This window comes from Vulpes vulpes, chromosome 7 (genome assembly GCF_048418805.1).
Source record: "Vulpes vulpes isolate BD-2025 chromosome 7, VulVul3, whole genome shotgun sequence".
In the NCBI taxonomy this organism is placed as follows: domain Eukaryota; kingdom Metazoa; phylum Chordata; class Mammalia; order Carnivora; family Canidae; genus Vulpes; species Vulpes vulpes.
In genome coordinates, this window is record NC_132786.1 from 14,604,761 (window position 1) to 14,626,331 (window position 21,571).

The window sequence follows — 21,571 nt, forward strand, 5'->3', positions numbered from 1 at the left end:
ATCCTGCAACCCTCAGGCCCTGGGCCCTCCCACCCAAGGAAAGGTCTCCGTGTGGGCACCTGGAGACAGGGACGTGTGGTCAAATTCAAGGGGTGAAGCCGTTAATGCAGGGAGGTGCTGTCAATACTCAGCTGACAAGCGGCCCTGGGATACTGACCCCTCCCACTTGAGATCCTTGCATTGATCCATATATTTTTTTAATTTATCCTCTAAGATTATTTCTTTACTGGATAGCTTGTCCGTTTAAGAGACAGGCAGAGAGCAGGGAGCAGAAGAGGGAGACACAGTCTCCTCAAGCACACTCTGCCCCAAGGGCAGAGCCTGCCAGGGGCGGGATCTCAGGATGCTGAGACCATGACCTGAGCCACAACCCAGAGTCAGATGCTAAGTGACTGAGCTGTAGGCCTCAAGCTCCGTGTTCCTACTGTGGGCACTTCTGCCCCCCCCATCCCCCGCAGCCACTGAGAGCTCAGGCTTTGGCCTGCGCTCCAACTCCCAGGTGGTCTGGAGGCTACAGTGCAGGCTGCACGTCCCCTCTGTCCCACCTCAGGCTGAAAGGGCCTCAGCCCTGAGAAGGAATCGGATCTGCCCGACCACCCCCAGCCGGAGGGAGCGGCTGCAGCAGGAGGTAGAAGAACTGGTGCCTGCCTTGCTGCGCTTGCACAATCTGTCTCTATTTAACTTTTTAAATGTTGTGGAAGAGTATGGCACCCCTGAAGAGGTGCTGGACCTGCTGTTTGCAAAGTGAGCTCCCTGACCCTCCACAGCCCAGGGGGATGGGATACCTACTGGTTGGGAGTCTTGGGGAACGTGGCTGAACTTCCTGGCCCCTGGGGCTGCTGCTCCGACTGGAGTAGAGTCACACAGGGCCTAGTCGGGTCCTGTAGGGCAGCCCCCGGGGCCTGGCCTGTGGCAGGTCGGCTTGAGGGGCTGTGCTTGTGCTCAGCAGTCTTCGTTCTCTCCCCATGACAAAGCCTGTGCCGCCTCCCCACCGTCACCAGGGTCTTGAGCTGGCCTCTTTTGCCATTGAAACGGAGTCCACCTGGGATCTGTATCCTGGGGCATTTGGAGTGGAGTAGGGGTCCCCCGGGACACCTGGGCACCCAGGCCCACTTGGATATCTGCCATGGGCCTGGCCGGAGCCCTTTCATTCCTTAATCATTCAGAAAGTGCCAGCGGGTACAGGTACTTCTCCAGGAGCTGCCCGTGGCCCAATGCACAGAGCTGACGGCCCCCCAGGGTTCTGGACTAGTTGGGGTTCAGAGGGTGACAGCACCTATGAGGAGAGGTTGGGTCCACAGGACGATTCATGTGATGCCCCCCGCCCTCCTCTAGATATCGATGCATCGTAGCTTCCTGCAAGAAGGAAGGAATCCGGGACCAGTGGGAAATGTGAGTGAGCTCTGGCTCATGCAGGGGAGCCTTCCCCCTCCAGGAGGGCCACGAGGGGGCTGTGGGTCGGAGGGTTCTGCTGGACCCCTCATCGCACATATCTTCAATTCCTGTGACAGGGTAGAGGTCTGAGGCCCCGTCAGGGAAAGAGCAAAGGAGAGCCGTGGGTGGGGTGCGGGCTTTGTGGGAGAGCACTGGGACGCCAAAGGGACCTCCTCCATGCCCATTCTCCCAACCCTCTGTCTGCCCCACACCTGGGACCCAGAGCAGAGGGTGTGGGGAGCATCGCACTCACCAATCTGGTGGCACCTGGACCCGGGTGCACGGCAGGTGCTCAGGAGAGCCAGTGAGGGCTCAGGGACCAGACGGCCCCCGCCCGTGGGAGATTAGAGTCAGTGGAAGGACACCCCCTGTGGGGCCCTCGTGAGTGAGGCTGGGCAGACCCACAGGAGGGAAGGTTCCCCGGGAAAGACAGTGATGGTCACACTGCTGGTCATGGGCTCCCATGCACAGAGGGTTCGTGCCAGCCCCTCCTCAGTGAGCAGGGCTGTGGCAGGTAGGACCGCCAGGTGGCAGGTGGACAAGGAGCAGCACTGGCTTCCGACAGCCCCACGCTGGAGGCCGAGGGCCCTGGTTCCTGCAGGGCTTCCCCGGGACACCTCTGTGTGAGGAGCCCTGTCTTCTGACGCCTATGCCCACCTGTCCCTCCCCAGCGCCATGACCTCCTTCCTGACCATCTGGCTGGACTACTATGAGGAGGACTTCCATGATCCCCCAGAATTTCCTGCCCTGACAAAGCTGCTGAAATTCACAGGGCAATATGTGCCAGGCTCAGTGCTCGACTGTCGTGTGGAGCGTTACCTTTGCCATTTTGTAAAACTCCATCAAGTGGAGTTTGAGGGTGGAGGTGAGGAGGACTGGGGTGGCTGAGTTGGGGACAGGGTGGGCCACACAGATCAAGCCTCCATGCTGCTGGGCCGGGAGCACTGGATAGGCTCACACCCCATCCCCATGGACTGCAGTTTGGGGAGACCTCCCAGGGCTCTTGCACTCACACACGTTGAGCGGTGGGAAGCGTGTCCTTGATTTGAGAGGGACGTGGAAAGTCCATCCTGGTGATGATACTTTGTCTTCTTGGAGATGATACTCTGTCTGCGGACCCCAAGCAACACCCTGAACCACCCCAAGAGCATGCCAGGGCTTCGACGGTGGGGCCTGCTGCACCTTCAGGGTCTCAGGGGTAGGAGCTGGTTCCAGCTGCTGGAGCTGAGCCCTCGGCCCGAGGCCTGACGTCAGCTGCTGTGTACAAGGTAAGACACGTGGCGGTCACACCTCTGAATCCCTGGCCTGAGCTGGAAGAGCCACCTGCACCCGTGGGAGCCCTGGAGGCCGAACGGGCCCCACCACCGGCTATGGAGGTCATCGATGTGCCAGTGGAGCAACCGGCTTCGGACTCCGAGCAACAACCTGAACCACCGCAAGAGCCCACCCGAGCCCCGACTGTGGGGCCTGCTGCACCTTCCAGGGCTCAGGGGAAGGAGCTGGTCCCGGCTGGGGGAGCTGAGTGCTCGGCCCGAGGCCTGACGTCAGCTGCTGTGTACAAGGTAAGACCCGTGGTGGTCAGACCTCTGAATCCCTGGCCTGAGCTGGAAGAGCCACCTGCACCCTTGGGAGCCCTGGAGGCCGAACGGGCCCCACCACCGGCGATCGAGGTCATCGATGTGGTGGAGCAGCCGCCTCACTCAGGGGAGCAACGGGCTTCGGACCCCGAGCAACACCCTGAACCACCGCGGCAAGAGCCCGCCCGAGGCCGACAGTAGAGCCTGCTGAGGCTCCTGGGATTGAGGTGATCGAGCCGGTCCCGGCTGCTGGTGCTGAGGGCTTGGCCCGAGCCGGGATGCCAGCTGCTGTGTTCAAGACGAGACACGTGGTGGTCAGACCTCTGAATCCCTGTCCTGACCTGGTAGAGCCACCTGCACCCTTGGGAGCCCTGGAGGCCGAACGGGCCCCACCACCTGCTATGGAGGTCATCGATGTGCCAGAGCAGCCGCCTCACTCAGGGGAGCAACCCGCTTCGGACCCCGAGGAACACCCTGAACCACCGCAGCAAGAGCCCGCCCGAGGCCGACTGTGGGGCCTGCTGAAGCTCCTGGGCCTGAGGTGATCGAGCCGGTCCCGGCTGCTGGTGCTGACAGCTAGGCCTGGGCCAAGATGCTGGCTGCTGAGGTCAAGCCAAGGTACCTGGTGGTCATACCTCTGATTCACTGTCCCGATCTGGAGGAGCCACCTGCTTCTTGGCCACCCCAGAAGGAGGAGCAGGTCCCGGTGCTGGCTCTCGAGTTCATCTCGAGTTCATCGAAGGGCCGGAGCTGTCACCTGCCTCACTGGAGCCACCAGCCTCGGCCCCCGAGCAGCAGCTCGTGATGGCTGCAGCACAACTGAAGCCTTCCCCGCCCCTTCCATTGTGCTGTTTCTGTATTTTGTGTTTTTCATAAACCTCTATAATTGCTTCATGAATTTTATTTGTAATAAAGGGTAAGTTAACTTTGTACAAAATTGACTCTGATGCTTTTAAATTATACATCGTGGTACTTTAGGTCCATTCATACTTCCAAACTCGTTCTATGAGGCCAGCATCACCTTAATTCCAAAACCAGACAAAGACCCCACCAAAAAGGAGAATTACAGACCGATATCCCCAAAGAACACGGATGCAAACATTCTCAAGATACGAGGAGACAGGATCCAACAGTACATAAAGAAGATTACTCGCCATGACCAAGTGGATTTATCCCCGGGATGCAAGGCTGGTTCAACACTCGTAAAGCAGTCAATGGGATGGATCACATCAACAAGAGAAAAAACAAGAACCAGATGATCCTCTCAATACATGCAGAGAAAGCATTTGACAAAATACAGCATCCATTCCTGATCAAAACTCTTGACGCTGTAGTAATAGACGGAACATTCCTCAGCATCTTCAAAGCCATCTATGAAAAGCCCATAGCAAATAGGGGAAAACGCTGGGAGCCTTTCCCCTAAGATCAGGAACACGACAGGGACGTACACTCTCACCACGGCTACTCAACATACTACTACAAGTCCTAGCTTCAGCAATCAGGCAGCAAAAAGAAATAAAAGGCATTCAAATTGGCAAAGAAGAGGTCAAACTCTCCCTCTTCGCAGATGACATGATACTGTACCTAGAAAACCCAAGACTCCACCCCAAGATTGCTAGAACTCATACAGGAAATTCGGCAGCGTGGCAGGATACCAAATCAATGCCCAGAAATCAGTGGCATTTCTATATACTAACAATGAGACTGAAGAAAGGGAAATTTAAGGAGTCAGTCCCATTGACAATTGCACCCAAAAGCATGAGATACCTAGGAATACACCTAACCAGAGAGGTAAAGGATCCCTACCCAAAAAACTACAGAGCACGTCTGAAAGAAACTGAGAAAGACACAGAGAGATGGAAAACTATTCCATGCTCCTGGATTGGAAGAATTCATATATTGGGAAAATGTCCACGTGACCCAGGGCAATTTACACATGGAACGCAATCCCTATCGAAATACCATGGACTTTCTTCAGAGAGTTGGAACAAATCATCTGAAGATTAGTGTGGAATCAGAAAAGACCCCAAGTAGCCAGGGGAATATGAAAAAAGAAAACCAGAGCCGGGGAATCACAATGCTGGATGTCAAGTTGTACTACAAAGCTGTGCTCATCAAGACAGTGTGGTCCTGGCACAAAAACAGACACATAGGTCAATGGAACAGAACGGAGAATCCAGAAGTGGACCCTCAACTCTATGGTCAACTAATATTCGACAAAGCAAGAAACACCATCCACCGGAACAAAGACAGTCTCTTCAATAAATGCTGCTGGGAACATTGGACAGCCACACGCAGAGGAATGAAACTGGACCATTCTCTCACACCACCGAACACAAAGAGAAACTCAAAATGGATGAAAGATCTAAATGTGAGACAGGAAGCCATCAAAATCCGAGAGGAGATCACAGGCAACACCCTTCTGAAACCTGGCCAGAGCAACTTCTTGCAAGATACATCCATGAAGGCCAGGGAAACAAGAGCCAAAATGAATCACTGGGACTTCATCAAGATGAGGAGCTTCCGCACAACAACAGAAATGCTCAACAAAACTCAAAGACAACCCACAGAATGGGAGAAGATATTTGTAAATGACCGTCAGATAAAGGGCCAGTGTCCAAGATCTCTAAAGAACTCATTCTACTCTACAGCAAAGAAACCAACAATCCAATCATGAAATGGGCAAAAGACATGAACAGAAATGTCACAGAGGAAGACATAGACGTGGCCACCAAGCACATGAGACAATGCTCCGCATCACTGGCCATCAGGGAAACACAACTCAAAAGCACAATGAGATACCACCTCACACCAGTGAGAATGGTGAACATTAGCCAGACAGGAAACCACAAATGTTGGAGAGAATGTGGAGAAAGGGGAACCCTCCTGCACTGCTGGTGGGAATGTGAACTGGTGCAGCCACTCTGGAAAACTGTGTGGGTGGGGCTTCCTCAAAGACTTCAAAATAGAGCTGCCGTGCGACCCAGCAATTCCACTGCTGGGGATTTACCCCAAAGATACGGACGCAGTGAAACGCCGGGACACCTGCACCCCGATGATTATAGCGGCAATGTCCACAATAGCCACACTGTGGAAGGAGCCTCGGTGCCCACCGACAGATGAATGCATAAAGAAGATGTGTTCTACCTATGTAATGGAGTATTACTCAGCCAATAGAAATGACAAATACCCCCTATTTGCTTCGACGTGGAGGGACCTAGAGGGTATTATGTTGAGTGAAATAAGTCAATGGGAGAAGGACAAACATTACATGGTCTCATTCATTTGGGGAATATAAAAATTAGTGACAGGGAATAAAGGGAAAGGAGAGAAAAGGAGTGAAAATATCGGAGAGGGTGACAAAACATGAGAGACACCTAACTGTGGGAAAAGAACAAGGGGTAGTGGAAGGGAAGTGGGTGGGGGGTTGGGGTGACTGGGTGATTGGGACTGAGGGAGGCAGTTGTTGGGGTGAGCACTGGGTGTTATGCTACATGACAGCAAACTGAACTCCAATAAAAAAAATCGTTTGAAAAAGAAGGGTGAACCCGCGGCGCCCGGCCCTGCGTCTCCACACTTGGGGAGCAGCATGGGGCAAGCGGGACGCAGGCCACCCGCTCTCCTCTTGCTGCTGCTGCGTGGGCTCTGCTTCCTTGTGCTGGGCCCGGGGAATAGGTTCTGGGCCGGCTGCTGCCGAGGGGGGCGCGGGGGCCCTGGCCTTCATCTCTCTTGCACACCCATGCTTGTGCTCTCGCTTCGTGTGTGTTTGTGTGTGTGTGAGTCTGCCGGCTGCTCAGCCCCGTCGGGGAGACCAGACTGGGGCTCTTGGTCGGCGCTGCCGGATGTGGGGACACCTTCCCGAGTAGGCCACAGACGCAGCAGGATCTGTCCTCCCACGTCCTCTGTCGGGCCTGGTCCTTGTCGGGGAGCCGACCGGATGCCCTCGGGAGACACAGCCGCAGCCTTTCCTCCTGCCTCTGCTCTGCCCGTGGGGCCTGAGCCACCCCAGGCCCGCAGGCCACATTCGCGCTGCTCCTTGGGGCTGTCAGCTGGCAGGTATCCTGGGACCTTCCCTCGGGGGCTCTCCTGGGGGCTGAGGAGGACTCCTTTCAAGGCGATGGTTCCTCCAGAAATGGCCCCCTTCAAAGGGCTTTAGTAGGCGGGAGCTGACTCGTCGGTTGTGTGGGGGCAGGTTTGTGGCTCGAGGTGGCCAGGAATGGGTGGGGATTCCTGAGTATGTCCGAAGCAGCCCCTGGGAAGCATCGGGTGGCTCTCGTGCCATCGAAGGAGGTGTAGACACCAGGTGGCTGGGAGGAGAATGGGCAAGGCGGCGCAGAGCTCTGCCCCCATACTTGGGCCGGAGCCTGTTGCTAGAGCTGCTGAGACCCCATCCTCAGGGTCCCAGGATTTGCCAACCTGTCCCACGTCCCAGGGCTCTCATGGCACGCACGTGTGTGAGAACCGGTCTCGATGGTCTCGTCGGGGTCTCCTGGTGTGACGACGGGGGACGTGCACCGTACCCCATCTACTCGGGAGACTGGGGAGCCATGGACGCCATGGCCCGTCGTCTTCTCTATCTGACGTCATTTTCAGTGTTGTGTTTTGGCCCACCCCGCCTGCCGTGGCAGCGGCTCACCAGCGTCAGAGTGGCGGGCTGGGGCACCAGGCCATGCGGCGGATGGCGGGCCGTCCTCGTGGGTGTCCTCTGCCCATTGCTGCCGGCCTGGGCCCTGGAGCCGGCGCAGCCTGCGTGTTTTCTCACTTCAGATGCGGCCGCCTCATATTGGCCACTGAGCTCCGTCAGCCGAGGTCCGCGGAGACCAGGGTGCCCGCCCGCGAAGTCCCCTCTCCAGTGACGGTTTGCAATAAATCTGTATTTAAGCACTTCGGCGTCCATGTGTGTCACTTGCTTCCAAGACTCTTCTCTGCGTGTGTGCGTTTCCGGAACTCCAGCCACGAGGTCCCTGGCTCACGGACAAAGCAGACGCCAAAGTCGGGGATTCCTCAGTGTCTTCTGAACTGTGTCTGCTCTAACCTGTGGTTTTCAGAAATCTCATGAGCTTTCAAGAAAAAAGGATTGTCGTTGCAGAGCTGACACAGGTCTCCAGCAGGTTCTGAAAAGCTGAACTGAGCACAGGATCCCGAAGCTTCAGCCAGAGGACACCCCACCCCGGCACCCCGTGGAGCGAGTCTCGCCCTGCGGTGCCAGGCTCACCCATCTGCCTGCACCCCCCCGGGCACAGCACTTCGGCTGCACTCCAGTCCCGGGGACCGTGCTCATGGGCAGGCTCTGGCGACGCTTCTCGAGTGAATGGAGGATGCGTGCTGGCATTAGTGCACAAGTGCCCAGGACCAAAGATTATCTGCCAGGGAGGAGAGGTCCCATCTTTCAACAGTTTGCCCCAAAACGTGTGGGAGGGAGAACGGTCTCCATGTTCTATGTAGAAAGGAAGTGTCCGGGAGGCGGCAGTTCTGGTGTGGAGAGGAGTGAGCCCAGGACTGCCCACCTGAGGACAGACCCACAGCCACCCGGGTCTGCCCCACAGGCAGGCTGGCGCTCCCGTGGGCCTCCCACTGGCACCTGTCCCAGCCTCGGAGAGTGGGGGGGTAACACCATCATTTCAGGCTCTGCTCCCCGCTCAGCCATCTGCTCAAGCACCAGGGGCTCTCCCTGGGTGTCATTCTTTTTTTTTTTTTTTTGGAACATCGATGGGAAAAATGTTATATCTCGAATTTTTGCTAATATCTAACTGGGATTTAGCATTCCCATCAGTTAGGAAACATGTGTCAGTTCCTTTCTTTTTCCTTTGTAAATTGACTCTTTATTGGTGTTCAATTTGCCAACATATGGAATAACACCCAGTGCTCACCCCATCAAGTGCCCCCATCAGTGCCCTTCACCCCGTCACCCCCACCCCCAGCCCACCTCCCCTTCCCCCACCCCGAGTTCCTTTCCTGGATGTGATTCTTGAGGGCTGGCTGGCCTCCAGAGGTCGGCATGCGTGCAGCCCGACAGCTGCCCTGGCCTGCCCTCTGCCGCTGAGCCCGGACCTGGGTACAGCCTTATGTGTTCCAATAGCCCTGAGGGGACCAGGCCCACGGATACTGGAGCCCAAGCTGAGGGGGGTACGTGGTGAGTGTCACCCCGCCAGGCCGGCAGGCACAGCAGCCTGGCGGGGCTGTCCCGGCTGGGTGGTCTCCCGTCTGGCTAGCATGGAGGAGGAAACCAGGCCGGGCCGCCCGCCTTCTCCATCATGCTGCTTCCAACGCGGTTTAGCCAGAGGCGGATGCACTCGGGGACATTTACATGCAAACACGGTGTGAGGGCCACAGAGGAAGGCATGACCCTGAGGCTGGAGTTGGACTGCCCCCCCCAACCCCGCACGCTGCTCCAGTGGGGCCTCCCTGCCTCTGCCATCCGTGTGGCACAGGACTGGTACCAGCAGACGCTCTGCAGGGCGGGGGGTAGGCCCCTGGCGTCATTTGCCGACCGATCCCCAACAGCCCAGGCGCTTCTCCCCGAGGACGGGTCCTGGTATGGGTATAGCGGTGGGGCGGCTGGTGGTCTGGGGCAGGCTCTCCTGCAGGGCCGGTGGTTGGGAAGCTTCCCAGGTCAGGGCCATCGCGTGGCCTGGGGCGGGGTCTCCTGGCAGCCCGCAGCAGGGGCCTAGGAGCCCTCCATCATGTGCCTGGCCTGCAGAGGGTCTGGGTTGGCAGGTGCCACGGAGGGGCTGCCAAGCAGGAGCTCGTGCTCGAGCTCAAAGGCGTAGGAGCCCCGGGGGCCACCTGTCAGCTGTCTGTTGGTCTGGGGGGCGGGTCCCCAGCGAAGAGGAGCTCTGCTGCAGAAGCAGCCACAAGGCTGCGGGAGAGGGGCCACGTGGGGCCCCACACAGCTCTGGGGTCCTCCTTCACCCAGGGTGCTCCGGAACCCTGCCATTTCAACGCCCAGGCGCATGGGCATCTGGCGAACATGCTGCGTGTAGGGTTTGGGGCAGCCCGACGTTGCATGTAGGGAGACGGCCTCTGGTGGGGAAGGTGCCAGGACTCGGCCCCGCCTCCTGCCTCCCCACACCCTGGACCTCAGCCTCCCACAGCAGCTGCTGTAAAGTCCTGGGGATACCTGCTGGCTCAGGGCTGCCCTGCGCCCCGGGCGCCCTGCTTCTCTGGCTGGGTGTGTCAGCCCTCTGGGTCACTAATGTGTGGAATTCAAGAAACGAAACTGATGGGCATGGGGAAGAGAAGGAAAAATACAATGAGATAAAAACAGAGCGGGAGGCAAACCATAAGAGACTCTTAATCCCAGGAAACAAAGTGAGAGTCACCCGAGGGGAGGTGGGTGGGGGATGTGGTACCTGGGGGATGGGCATTAAGGAGGGCATGTGAAGTGATGAGCACTAGGTCTTATATGCAACTGATCAATCACTCCATTCTACCCCTGAATCTCATACTACACTATATGTTAACTAACTGGAATTTGAACACAATCTAAAAGAAAGAATGAAAAAATCACACATTCTTGTGTACGGTGAACAAAGAACTCTGCATCCAATTAAAAAAGCAGTAATGGGGCACTCGCTATGTGCATCATCAGTTACCAAGAACTTGCTCACCACCATCTTTCAGGTATTAACAAATCACAATTTCTAAGCTTTTTATTAAATCAGGGACTTATGCTTCCTGAGAAGATACACACATACTTACAGGGTGCAAGCCAAAGCCTCCATCCCAACAACCAGAAAAGGCTGGTTACGCACAGATGTGCTCCTGGCGATAGTCAGGAAGCTGTCAGATGACCAGAGCTAGGTAAAGGATCCGTGCAGAGGACAGAGAGCCCTTCCCTGGGGAGGCTGATGATGGGGCACCATTCTGTCCCCAGGCCACTTGCCGATTCCAGCTCAGGCCATCAGCTCCACTGGGATAAGAGGACACCACCACCATACAGTGACACACTGGAAACTCAAGGAGGCCCAGATGCAACGCTGACGTTCCCATAGGACGTGTGCTTTGGCAAGGTGGGAGGTGAAGGGGACGGGACCGAGCGAAGCTTACCGTGGCCTCGCAGTACCTACGGGATGGGATGAGCCTCTGCTAGCGAGAACGGGTCTCCCACAAGCACAGACCCACCCACGTGGGAGCTGCCAGACGACTGAGCTGCATGGGGCAGAAGACTAAGTATGACGCTCCAAATCCCTGAAAGGACTAGCTAGTGCTTGTGAGGCCTTCCAGTGCTGAGGACAAAGAGCCTGCTTCTGCCTAGTGGGTCTCAATCAAAACACAGAGTGTCCACAGGGGTAAAACAGGGACAAATTACAGGGGCAACGACGGCCAGCTCAATGCACCAAAGAGAAGAAGGGACTATCGACCAACCAAATAAACCATCTGGACCGCGATGTTCTTTCATTCACCGTGTTAGGCACACATCCAAAGAATTACCAGAAACGTACACGGGAAGGAAAATGCAACCAATAATTCAGAATAAAAATAAGCAAAGACTGTCAAGTAAGTAAGATCATCTTGGTAAGAGAAACAGGTAACAAGATGGACAGAAGTGGATGCAACAGATGGAGAACTGAATGAGAAGAGTGTAATGCATATGAAGAAATCACATGGATATTCTAGACCTATGAAATAAACTATCTTTCATCAAGCATTCATCGATGGCTTAACAGAAAACTCGGATGGCACAGGAAAGGACAAGATTGGTGGGTTCCGACACAGAGCACACAGACAATACCAAAACCGGAGAGCAAGCAGAAGAAGCAATGAAAAGAACAGAAGACACACGGTCCACTGCAAAAGGCCCATCATACTTGTACTTGAGGTCCCAGGGAAAGAGGGACAGAGACAGAAGCAACATCCAGAGAGAGAACGGCCAAGGATCCCAAACTGAAGAAAGACACCAACCCCCATATTCAAGAGGCAGAATGAAAACACATGTGCGCTTACAGGCACACACAGCACACGCGTGCACATGTACACACAGGCACGCATCACACACAGGTCACGTGATCATCAAAATACAGAAAAACAGAAACAAAAGGGAAATCCGAAAATCAGCTGTGGCGGGGGGTGAGGGTTGGGAAGAGACACCGCCTTCAAAAGAACAGTACGTCGTGTAGAAACACAATAGGGGAAAATCAAGTTCTGGCCATTTGGGGTTTGGAGGGAGACTGGAAGAAAATAGTATATTTGAATCAGATTTTTAAAAAACCTTTTAGGTAACGCATTGAGTAGTCAGCTAAGTATTCAAAAATTTACGACACGTTATTTAAATTTCACAACTTTCTGAACTAAATATTATTATTACTTCCTTTTACACATAGAAACTCTAAGCTCCTTGCCAAAGGCCTCACAATTCCCAAATCACGGAACGAAGACACAGGCCCAGAGCGGTCTGAAACAACGCTGATGCTGGCAAACACTCTGCTACCATAGTGCTTCATGCAAAGAGAAGGAGGCGTGAGCACTTGTGGAATGATGTCAGAGTTATAATATGCAAAGATTAAAGACCAGAAAATAAAGGGGGTGGGGACCAACTCAAAGCTGCAGGGGACAGAGAATAAAGTGGTGTAACCAAGTTAAAGTGACAAGTAAACAGGAAAACCGTGAACCACGCTTGCTCGACGCAGTGAGCGAGAGCGATGGAAACACGGCATTTGATCAAATCACACTATTTACTTTTTCTCTCACTGTGCTAACAGTTTAAGACCACGGATATAATGATACAATACGATTAGACTTTAAAACACGTATGGGGTTTCATTGCATAATCTTAATGAATTCTCTGAAGACAACTCAGTAGATCAAGTGGTGAGATCACTAATAGAAAAAATATAAATCTTTTTTAATAGTTAAATGATAAAACAAGTGAATAACTATGACAATTTCATCAACATTGCAATGGATTAAAAAACTACGAAACTATATACTGAAATACAAAAAATCTCAAATTCCCAAATGAGTAACTATGAGAGTTCATGATGCGCAAAATACCAACCGTGAAATGAGCATCTTTTAAATATATAAAAATAGAGGATAAATCATGGAATAAAGGCTTCATTATTTTAAACTACCTCCAAGGGATCCCTGGGTGGCGCAGCGGTTTGGCGCCTGCCTTTGGCCCAGGGCGCGATCCTGGAGACCCGGGATCGAATCCCACGTCGGGCTCCCGGTGCATGGGGCCTGCTTCTCCCTCTGCCTGTGTCTCTGCCTCTCTCTCTCTCTCTCTCTCTCTCTCTCTCTGTGATTATCATAAATAAATAAAAATTAAAAAAAAAAAGAATTAAACTACCTCCAAGCCATAAACATGTAAGAATATGTTGGCAGGAAGAGACTGGAAAAACAGCTCTTACCCGGAGGATCATAGAAGAGACCACCCAAGGGAAATAGTCCTGAAGTCACGTAGCAGGGCCTCAACCATCAGACCCAGGCACCGAACCCGTCACAATACACAAGAGCAGGACACTGCAGGGGGTTCGAGATTCACTCGCACCCTAGTAGCTCATGTGAGGAAGCGTAAATGCGGCTGGTCCTGATTAACCTGCTCCATCCGAATGACCTGTGGATAGACTGGACAGAGGAGAGGACGGACAGAGGAAAAGAGACTTGCGGGTTCCTCAGACCAGTAAAAGAAAAGCCACAATGACCAAACCTCGTGGGACACGGCCCAGGCACCATCTGGACACGTGGTTCTGACATTACAGAACATCAGGGCTCAGGAGACGATGGAATCTCCCAAAACCATCCAGTTCAACAAACTCCAATTCAAGCTCGCTATGAATGTGACTGCCTAAATCTGTCTTGATGTTACAGATAATCCTGGACACGAATATTAAGTCCCTCCTTGAAGCCCTTTGTTACTCAGAGTTAAGACGTCCGCAGTCCACCGTTTGCCCTGACAAGCTGCCCTCGGTGATACTGCTGCGGTCTCCATCCTTTTCACCTGACCTGCAGGAGGACCGCCAAAGGCTTGCTCCTCTACCTCGCACCCCGTCTCCACACCCGCCGGAGGTGCAGGCTGCAGCTACAGGCCACCCCACCTCTCGAAGGCGTACCTTCAGGCCGGGCCTCTGCCTTTCCTTCCACAAGTACTTCCTTCCCCGTCCACACCTCCACCTGGACATCTACCTGAGAGTATTGCCAACCCATCATCTATGTCTCAGTTCCCGAAGGCTGTCTTTTTCACGTCCCTTAAAGGTACCCACATGCCCTCAGCCCACTTCTTTCCTGATCCCTCCCCCTCTCCCATCCCACAATCCATCCTTCAGGCCGGGCCGTCGGCTGTGCCTTCAGGGTTGACCGTCTGCCTGGCCACTCTTAGCACCTGGGTCCACACCACCATCATCTCTTCCTGGAACGAGATCTTTTCAGCGCTCTCCCTGCTCCAGTGCGTTCCGTCTGCCACGACCTTCCGACTCAGACCATGACCTCCACACACTCTTAGGGCACGTGAAGAATTTTGAAAGACAGCAGGTAGGTCCAGATGGTTTACAGCTGTCGATTCCTGATCCCTGGCTCAGCTAGTCCTTCCTGTCCCTGAAATCTGACCAAAGCTCCTGAGGTAGCACCCGATGCCATTTCGCCTTCACCACATCCTACCCCATCACCGCTTTTCTGTCACTTACCAGAACGAAGGCCTCCCCCTTGCTCCTCCTGTACTGTGCTCCACAGTGAGTGGTAAAAGACACTGGAACACCACAGAATCCCCTGTTAACCACAAAGCCTTTCTAAAGTCAAGGCGTCACTGAGCCTGGGACAGAACATCCAGTCTCCTCCTTTGCGTTCATTTCCATAAAAAGAGGAGCATGACAGCAGACACACGCCACCTGGCCTAAATTCATCTGCCCTAAATTCAGGGACAGTGAAGATGGGATGGTGAGAGTGGTGGCGGTTCCTGCTGAGAGATCCTGCCTCCTCAATCCCGAAGGATCATCAGGGAAGGGCATCAGGCTGACTGGGAGCCACGCACAAAGAGAACAGGAAAGAAAGGCTGGAGACAGCGGAAACTCAACTCACCGAGGCAGAAAGCTCACTGCAAAGACCTATACTGTCTCGAAGCACGGAATTACCTCAGGTTTTGCTTTAAAAAGAAGAAAAGAATCCTGGGAAATAATTCACACATGCTATCTACAAAGTCACAATGCTGAGTCAGGAGCCAGAGCCCGCCCACTCACACATGCCTCAGTTTGTCTCAGTTATGTATTTTCTGTGATATTGCAAGGAGGAAGAGGTGAAAGATGCTACATGAATTTCCAGTAGACCAATTTTAAGTCAGTAAAAGATCCTTTCTCAGAACTGATTATATATATATATATATATATATATATATATATATACACACACACACATATATTTAATATTATATAACATAAGATATATCTTTTCTTAAACGTTTATTCAAACTCAGAGGAACAGTATCATTAAGTTTTTACACAAAGAATATCGGGTACTATAGATTTTTACTAAGCCCATACATCTACCCCCTCATCAGGAAGGTAAGCACCTTCCTGCTTATTCATTCCTAGCATGCCCTTGTTAACATTACATGAACTTCGAAAACAGTGTAATTCATCCTACTGTAAAGACATACTATACACATTTATAATATACAAACAACATACCTAATAATCATTCAACCTTCATTTCAGAGCCCCACAGCATATCATTTATGTTTACTATTAATTTCCACCAGTCTTTACATCACCCTGGTCATAGTATTCATTCATGGGTACATGAACTGAAATTTTATAAACTCTCTCTCCATCTTCCTAAGAGAGGCATCCCAATGGCATTATATTTCATGTTTAAAAATTACCAATCATACTATTAATTTTGCCGTTTATATCAATTGTGCATCAGTACTATTTCGGATAACACTTCGTTCTGACCGATTTTCACACTTAGCATACTGTAGCCAAAGACACTAAAACTTTAGAAACCTTACTTCCATGTGTATATGTACGGGTCTGTACATGTACACACATACACACAGGAAAATGACAGGATACTTATTAAAACATTTTCCCATTATAAAAGCCATAAAATAAAATCTATGGAGGAAATGAAACAGACAGGAGTTCAAGAAGAAAAGCAAATATAATTGTTCTGACAGTGAAAACGGAGAGCTCAGGTAAAGTTCAAAGGGATAATAGCATCAAATTATCATGGTAGTAACGTTCTATTGGATACATATTCAATGAGATATAACATACTTTTACAAGGTCAACTGTTCCCATCCACCAGAAACTCCATCCTGTACTATTGATACTTGAGATGAAAATGTTTGAGGTCCAATTTAAAAATGGGGAGGGAGTGACAGTTTTGACAAATTATGGAGGGAGATCTTGAGCACTCTGCTGAAGCACAACCAGTGTGATTGCTTGCACAAAGAACACAAGTCTCGCACCACCTCCGTCATGGCCCTGCAAGACACAGTGGCTTGGCTGCTCAACCTTTCATAAAGCCCTCGTTCCCTCATGCAAGGGTCACAGCCACAGTGGCCCTGCTCAGTGAAGCGAACGCCCCAATGTCTTCCCACTTCAGAATCGGCACCTCTCTATTCCCTCCACTGGGAATGCTCTTTGACATAATCCCTCTCACCATTCAAAATTCGAATCTAAATGCCTCAGAAAGAATGCTCGGACTTTCAGTTTGGTTATGTGTGTATTACGGTACTCTGCATGGTAATATTTTGTGTCATTTCTTATAACTGCATGGGAGTCCACGACTATCTCAAAGAAAATACTTTTCTTTGAGCTCAGGGGCTGCCTTCTGCAAAAGATCTATCTGCAACCGCTAACCTCTGCCATGACTCCCCCCTACCCTTCATCACTTCCTTGCCTGTCACCCAACATCATTCCTCCACAGTACCCACTGCTTTCTGAAATTACTGATTGATAAGTATTAATATTAATGAAAACCGCATGATCTCAGTCATTTACCGCCGACTGACACATACAGTCCCAAGGTAACACAACACAGCTAGTCTACTACCCTGAAGGGACTGTGCACTTTGAAGACTTTGGGATATGTTCACTGTGCCTACAGAGTAGTCCCATGCTCATTCTGTCATTTCTGCAGTGAGTCGCACCATATTAAGAGGTATCGAGGGCAGCCCCGGTGGCATAGTGGTTTAGCGCTGCCAGCAGCCCAGGGTGCGATCCTGGAGACCCTGGATCGAGTCCCAGGTCGGGCTCTCTGCATGGAGCCTGCTTCTCCCTCTGCCTGTGTCTCTGCCCCTCTCTCCCTCTCTCTGTGTGTGTGTGTGTGTGTCTATGAATAAATAAATAAAAATCTAAAAAAAAATTAAAGAGGTGTCGAGAAGAAGTGAAAGGTACTCCACCCTCTGGTACAGAATGTGTTTTCATGTGAGGCTCAGGGACCAGGGTTACTCTCGACTATACTGCTCTCAATGACATCAAGCACTAACCCACTAAGAGACTCAGGCGTGCCTCTGCTGTTATGACATTTTGGTCAAAATGGCAAAGTGCATCTTAATTACAGTTTCGATAGTTATGGACTTATAGGTGTCATATATTCAACGACCTTTCCGGTTCAGGATATAACTGAGTACACTTAGGAAATGTAAAGTTAACACATTAAAGCTCTGACAGATGATAGGACAGAAAATTCTATCCAGAGTTTCACCGATACCATGAAATTATCCTTTTCATGGCCCACATTTGTGATGCTCTAAATATATGCACAGTGTAAAGTAGTCAATCTGGATTTCTACAAAAGGACACTGAGCACAAAAAGGAAACATAAAGACAGTTCTATGAAATGAATCTCATAAACTATCGACCGAAGAATATTATATGTTTAAACTAAACAGTCTTTGACTACATGATATTTATCATACTCAAGATAAAAATCGTTTAAAAAATAGTTGATAATTGATGATTAAGACAAAATTCGTAGAACACTAGCATTATTCTTTCCAAGTATTCCAAGCAGAAATTCTTATAGGACACAACCAAAAGTATGGGCTATTTACTTGCTGTTATTGTAATAAAAGAACAAAGAAAAGTAAGACCTCACAAAATGTTGAAATAGCTATCTACAGACATTGTAAATTTTTAGGAAGACACTCTGAAACATCAATACGATTGCAAACACACACGCATGCGTGTGTGGTACGATGAACTTGAAAATTAACAAGCTATGTTGGAGTTACAAATAATGATCCTAATTATTTTTTTCCCAAAGTAGTAAACAGAAATACTACCTCAAGGTTTTCTGATCAGTGACAAAGTCATTAATAAATGAAATCAAAATGGCTAACAATCAGGAAAAAACTGTATTTCTGAGGGAAACATTTACTGCTATGCTAGGCTTCCATTCCGTATAGGCAACAGATTCATTTTAGTATGTAAAATGCTTGGGGTGGAAGAATGCTTTCGACAAGAAATGATAAAGATTTTTCCCTATCACAGTAACAAAAACATATATTCATCTTGTTTTTTTTTTAACTGCTCATCTTCCTAAGAAAATTAAGTAATGAGGAAGGCCATAAGATGGCTAGGAAAACATAAATTGTAAGAAGCAAGAGGTTCATTTCCCTTAAACAAAACTCCCAGAAAGCAGGCAAGAAAAAAAGATAAAAGGCCTCAACAATTGGAAAACTTGGGGAAGGAGGGGAAAATCTGAAAGCAAGCAAGATGAAAATAATGAAAATACCAGCTGACATATAACAGGGATAGAATGCAGTCTAATCCCCAGACTCCTGAGCAAGGACGTATGCAAAATTAGCACGGGAACACAAAACTACAACAGAAAGATGGGACGTGTAGCATCGGGACCAAGTATCAAACAAAGCATATCGAATTCGGAACTTGCTCATCAAACCGGATTAATTCTCCCTTTTGACAAAATGCGTTTTGAGTTCAGGTTACGTCACAGGAATATTTTTATGGAATGACTTAAAAAATGTAGAGAAAGACTCTGATTCCTCTGAATCCCCTTAGTGAAAGAAAATCTTCAAATGCTGCTAAACTTAATTAAAAGCCACGAGGGATCGATGAAATGAGGCATTCAATGCAGACTGTGACATTCTGGGCCAAAACTGAAGTGTCATCAAAAAGTAATGGTTTTGGTAGACCCTGGCTAACAAACCAGAAAGGACATCAAACACAAAGACTGTCTTTTTTGTCAAGAATGGTAACACTGGCGAGAGAGAACCTCAAAGTGACATACATACATACATAGCGACAAACTGAGTATCTATATTCAGCGTAAAGACTCACCAGAAGCAGGTGTCCATGCCTCTGTGGACAAAACCAAACCAAACCAAACCAAACCAAACCAAACCAAACCAAACCAAACTAAACCAAACAAAACAACTTTGGTTAACAGATCAACACTACATATTAAAATCCAGACACTATAAATTCTGGCACAGAGGCTGAAGCACACATTACATGAGAACACTGTTGCTGTCTCTATCTGGTGAAATACAAAGGAGTGTGAACCTCGTAAATGCAATTTTGGGTATCAAAGTCCAACTGACTCTTTGTAATGTGCTCTGGCTTTGCAATTCACAACGTAGCAGGTGATAACCTGATATAGAAGCGAATACCACCGCGACTTCAGTTAGCTGCATGTGAATCGTTTAAATATCAAAAGGTGAAGTACGACAAATTAGGAATAAAACACAAATTTATGGAAAGGGTGCTTCAGAGAATGAAACCTGGATAAAACTCAAAAGCAGGAATCCTCCCAAGTGATCCCTCGCTACAAAATTAATTCACATTAGTGGAAGGCTTTGCTGTGCCCAGTGCTGGGAACGTTTTTGTCCTGTCGGGAACAGTTCACGCAAAATACCGAATTTCTGTATGTCACCCTTATGTCCCGTTGTTTTGCTCGGAAAGAGCATCAAACCTCTGTGATAAATTTAAAATGAATTACAATTTTGCTGGAGGTTTAATTGCTAAGTAATTTGTTTGAACAGTTTAAACCTGTTACAATTTTAGTCAACATATAAATTTGTGGGCAATCATATGGGAAAACTCATAAAACCACAGCTAAATTCCTAGGGATCAAAGTGTTATAGACTGAAATAGCCTTTAACTAACAAATGAGCATTATGATTGGATGTCAACTGCATTCCTATATTAAATTCAATTGCATATGTAAGAAAAAGTAGAAACCATTAGGCCGAGTAAGGAATAAAAATTGCTTTGAAAGCAGCACACTATGGAAATCTAAACAGAAATTCCAAACGTCCTGTCATTCTTCTGGGAGTTCAGAGCAAAAGTCGTTCTTACGTGAAAACGGATTGAAGGTTGAGAGCCCACAAGACTCCCTGACGGTGCTTCGTAAGTTAGAAAATGAGCCCATAGATAGGAGATCATAAAGACGCTTTTCATCCAACAGAGACGGCTTCCTTACTACTACTCACCCAATTCCTGAACTCTGTCATGAGCTAGTGAACCCCTAGAACAAAGCTGAGAACAAAACCAGCGTTTCGGCACAACTCCACAGGTGAACTCATAACCAGATTAAAACCAGGGCTTACGAGAGCTTTCCCGCTGTCAGATTCACACGGGGGTCATCCCTAATCCCACCACAGACCAGCGAGAAGACAGCAAGCTCCCATCCTTGCAGGAGTGCGCCGTGGAAGCGTCACAAGCCAGAGACAGGGGGGTTGTGTCCCTCAGAGTGAAGCTACAGGAAATGGTTTCCTTCTTTTCATTTTGTCGTTCTTAAGAAACTTTCATAAAACAGCTCTGAATCATGCAGTCTCCTTTAAAAATGTTTTCCTCATAAGGAAAACAGAAGAAAAATCAACCACCACAGGTCACGCTTGAAAACGCAGAACTTCAGAAGTTGCGGGAGAAACACCTGGAAGACCTCTTTCCTTATACCATTTCATGGAAAGTTTCTCATGAGAAATTTACGTAGTGGGTTGTGTTTTATGAATCAGACCCGAATAAAAAGAGAGACTTCTGTCACGAAACTTAAAGGGTAAGAAAATCTCCGTGTGCATGCCACTCCCAGCATCATGAGTCATGTTTTTCCTACGCGGACTGTTCAAGAGTCTCACCCTGATACCCCCCGCACTGGTCCTTACAGATGCGCTAAAATGGATTACCACTGCAGTGGTTATTAGTCCTCCTCCGATATCCAAAGAAAACTAAAGACCGACGAGGGTCCTCAAACTCCCAAGCCCGACCTGGGGAAAATGACATTTAAAGTCCTTAACACCCGAGAGGAAGTGGCTGAACTTAAGAGGCAGGCCAGGCTCCAGCAGAAGGTCCAACTCCAGACCCAAGCCTCGGGGGCAGCCCTGCGGCCAGCGGGCTCCATGAGCCCGCAGAATGCAGGAACCAACCGAACCCTGCCTGGGGCTTGCTTCAGATGCGGCACCGAGGGACAATGGCCCCTCAATGTCCCAATCCCAAGGAGCCAACGCGGCAATGCCCTCAATGTCGAACGATGGGCCACTGGAAATCCGCCTGCCTGGGTCTCGGGGGATCCTCGGTGCCTCCACACAGAGGAAACCCTGAGCCGGGAAGTCCAGCCTTTCAACGACTCGGATTGGACGATGACTGACGGGGCCC

At 50.2% G+C, this 21,571-nt stretch overlaps 1 protein-coding gene and 1 long non-coding RNA gene across 2 annotated transcripts in view; both read right to left on the reverse strand.

Annotated features, from left to right (window-relative positions):
• Positions 1 to 21,571, reverse strand: part of LOC140599522 (uncharacterized) — a 126,163-nt gene that overhangs the window by 56,561 nt on the left and 48,031 nt on the right. The gene's annotated exons all lie outside the window — the stretch shown is intronic.
• LOC140599629 (uncharacterized) lies at positions 8,807 to 15,019 on the reverse strand. Its single transcript, XR_012002489.1, has 3 exons — positions 14,636 to 15,019; positions 13,303 to 13,580; positions 8,807 to 13,084 (listed from the first exon to the last, which is right to left on the reverse strand). It is a non-coding gene; the product is annotated as an uncharacterized lncRNA (long non-coding RNA).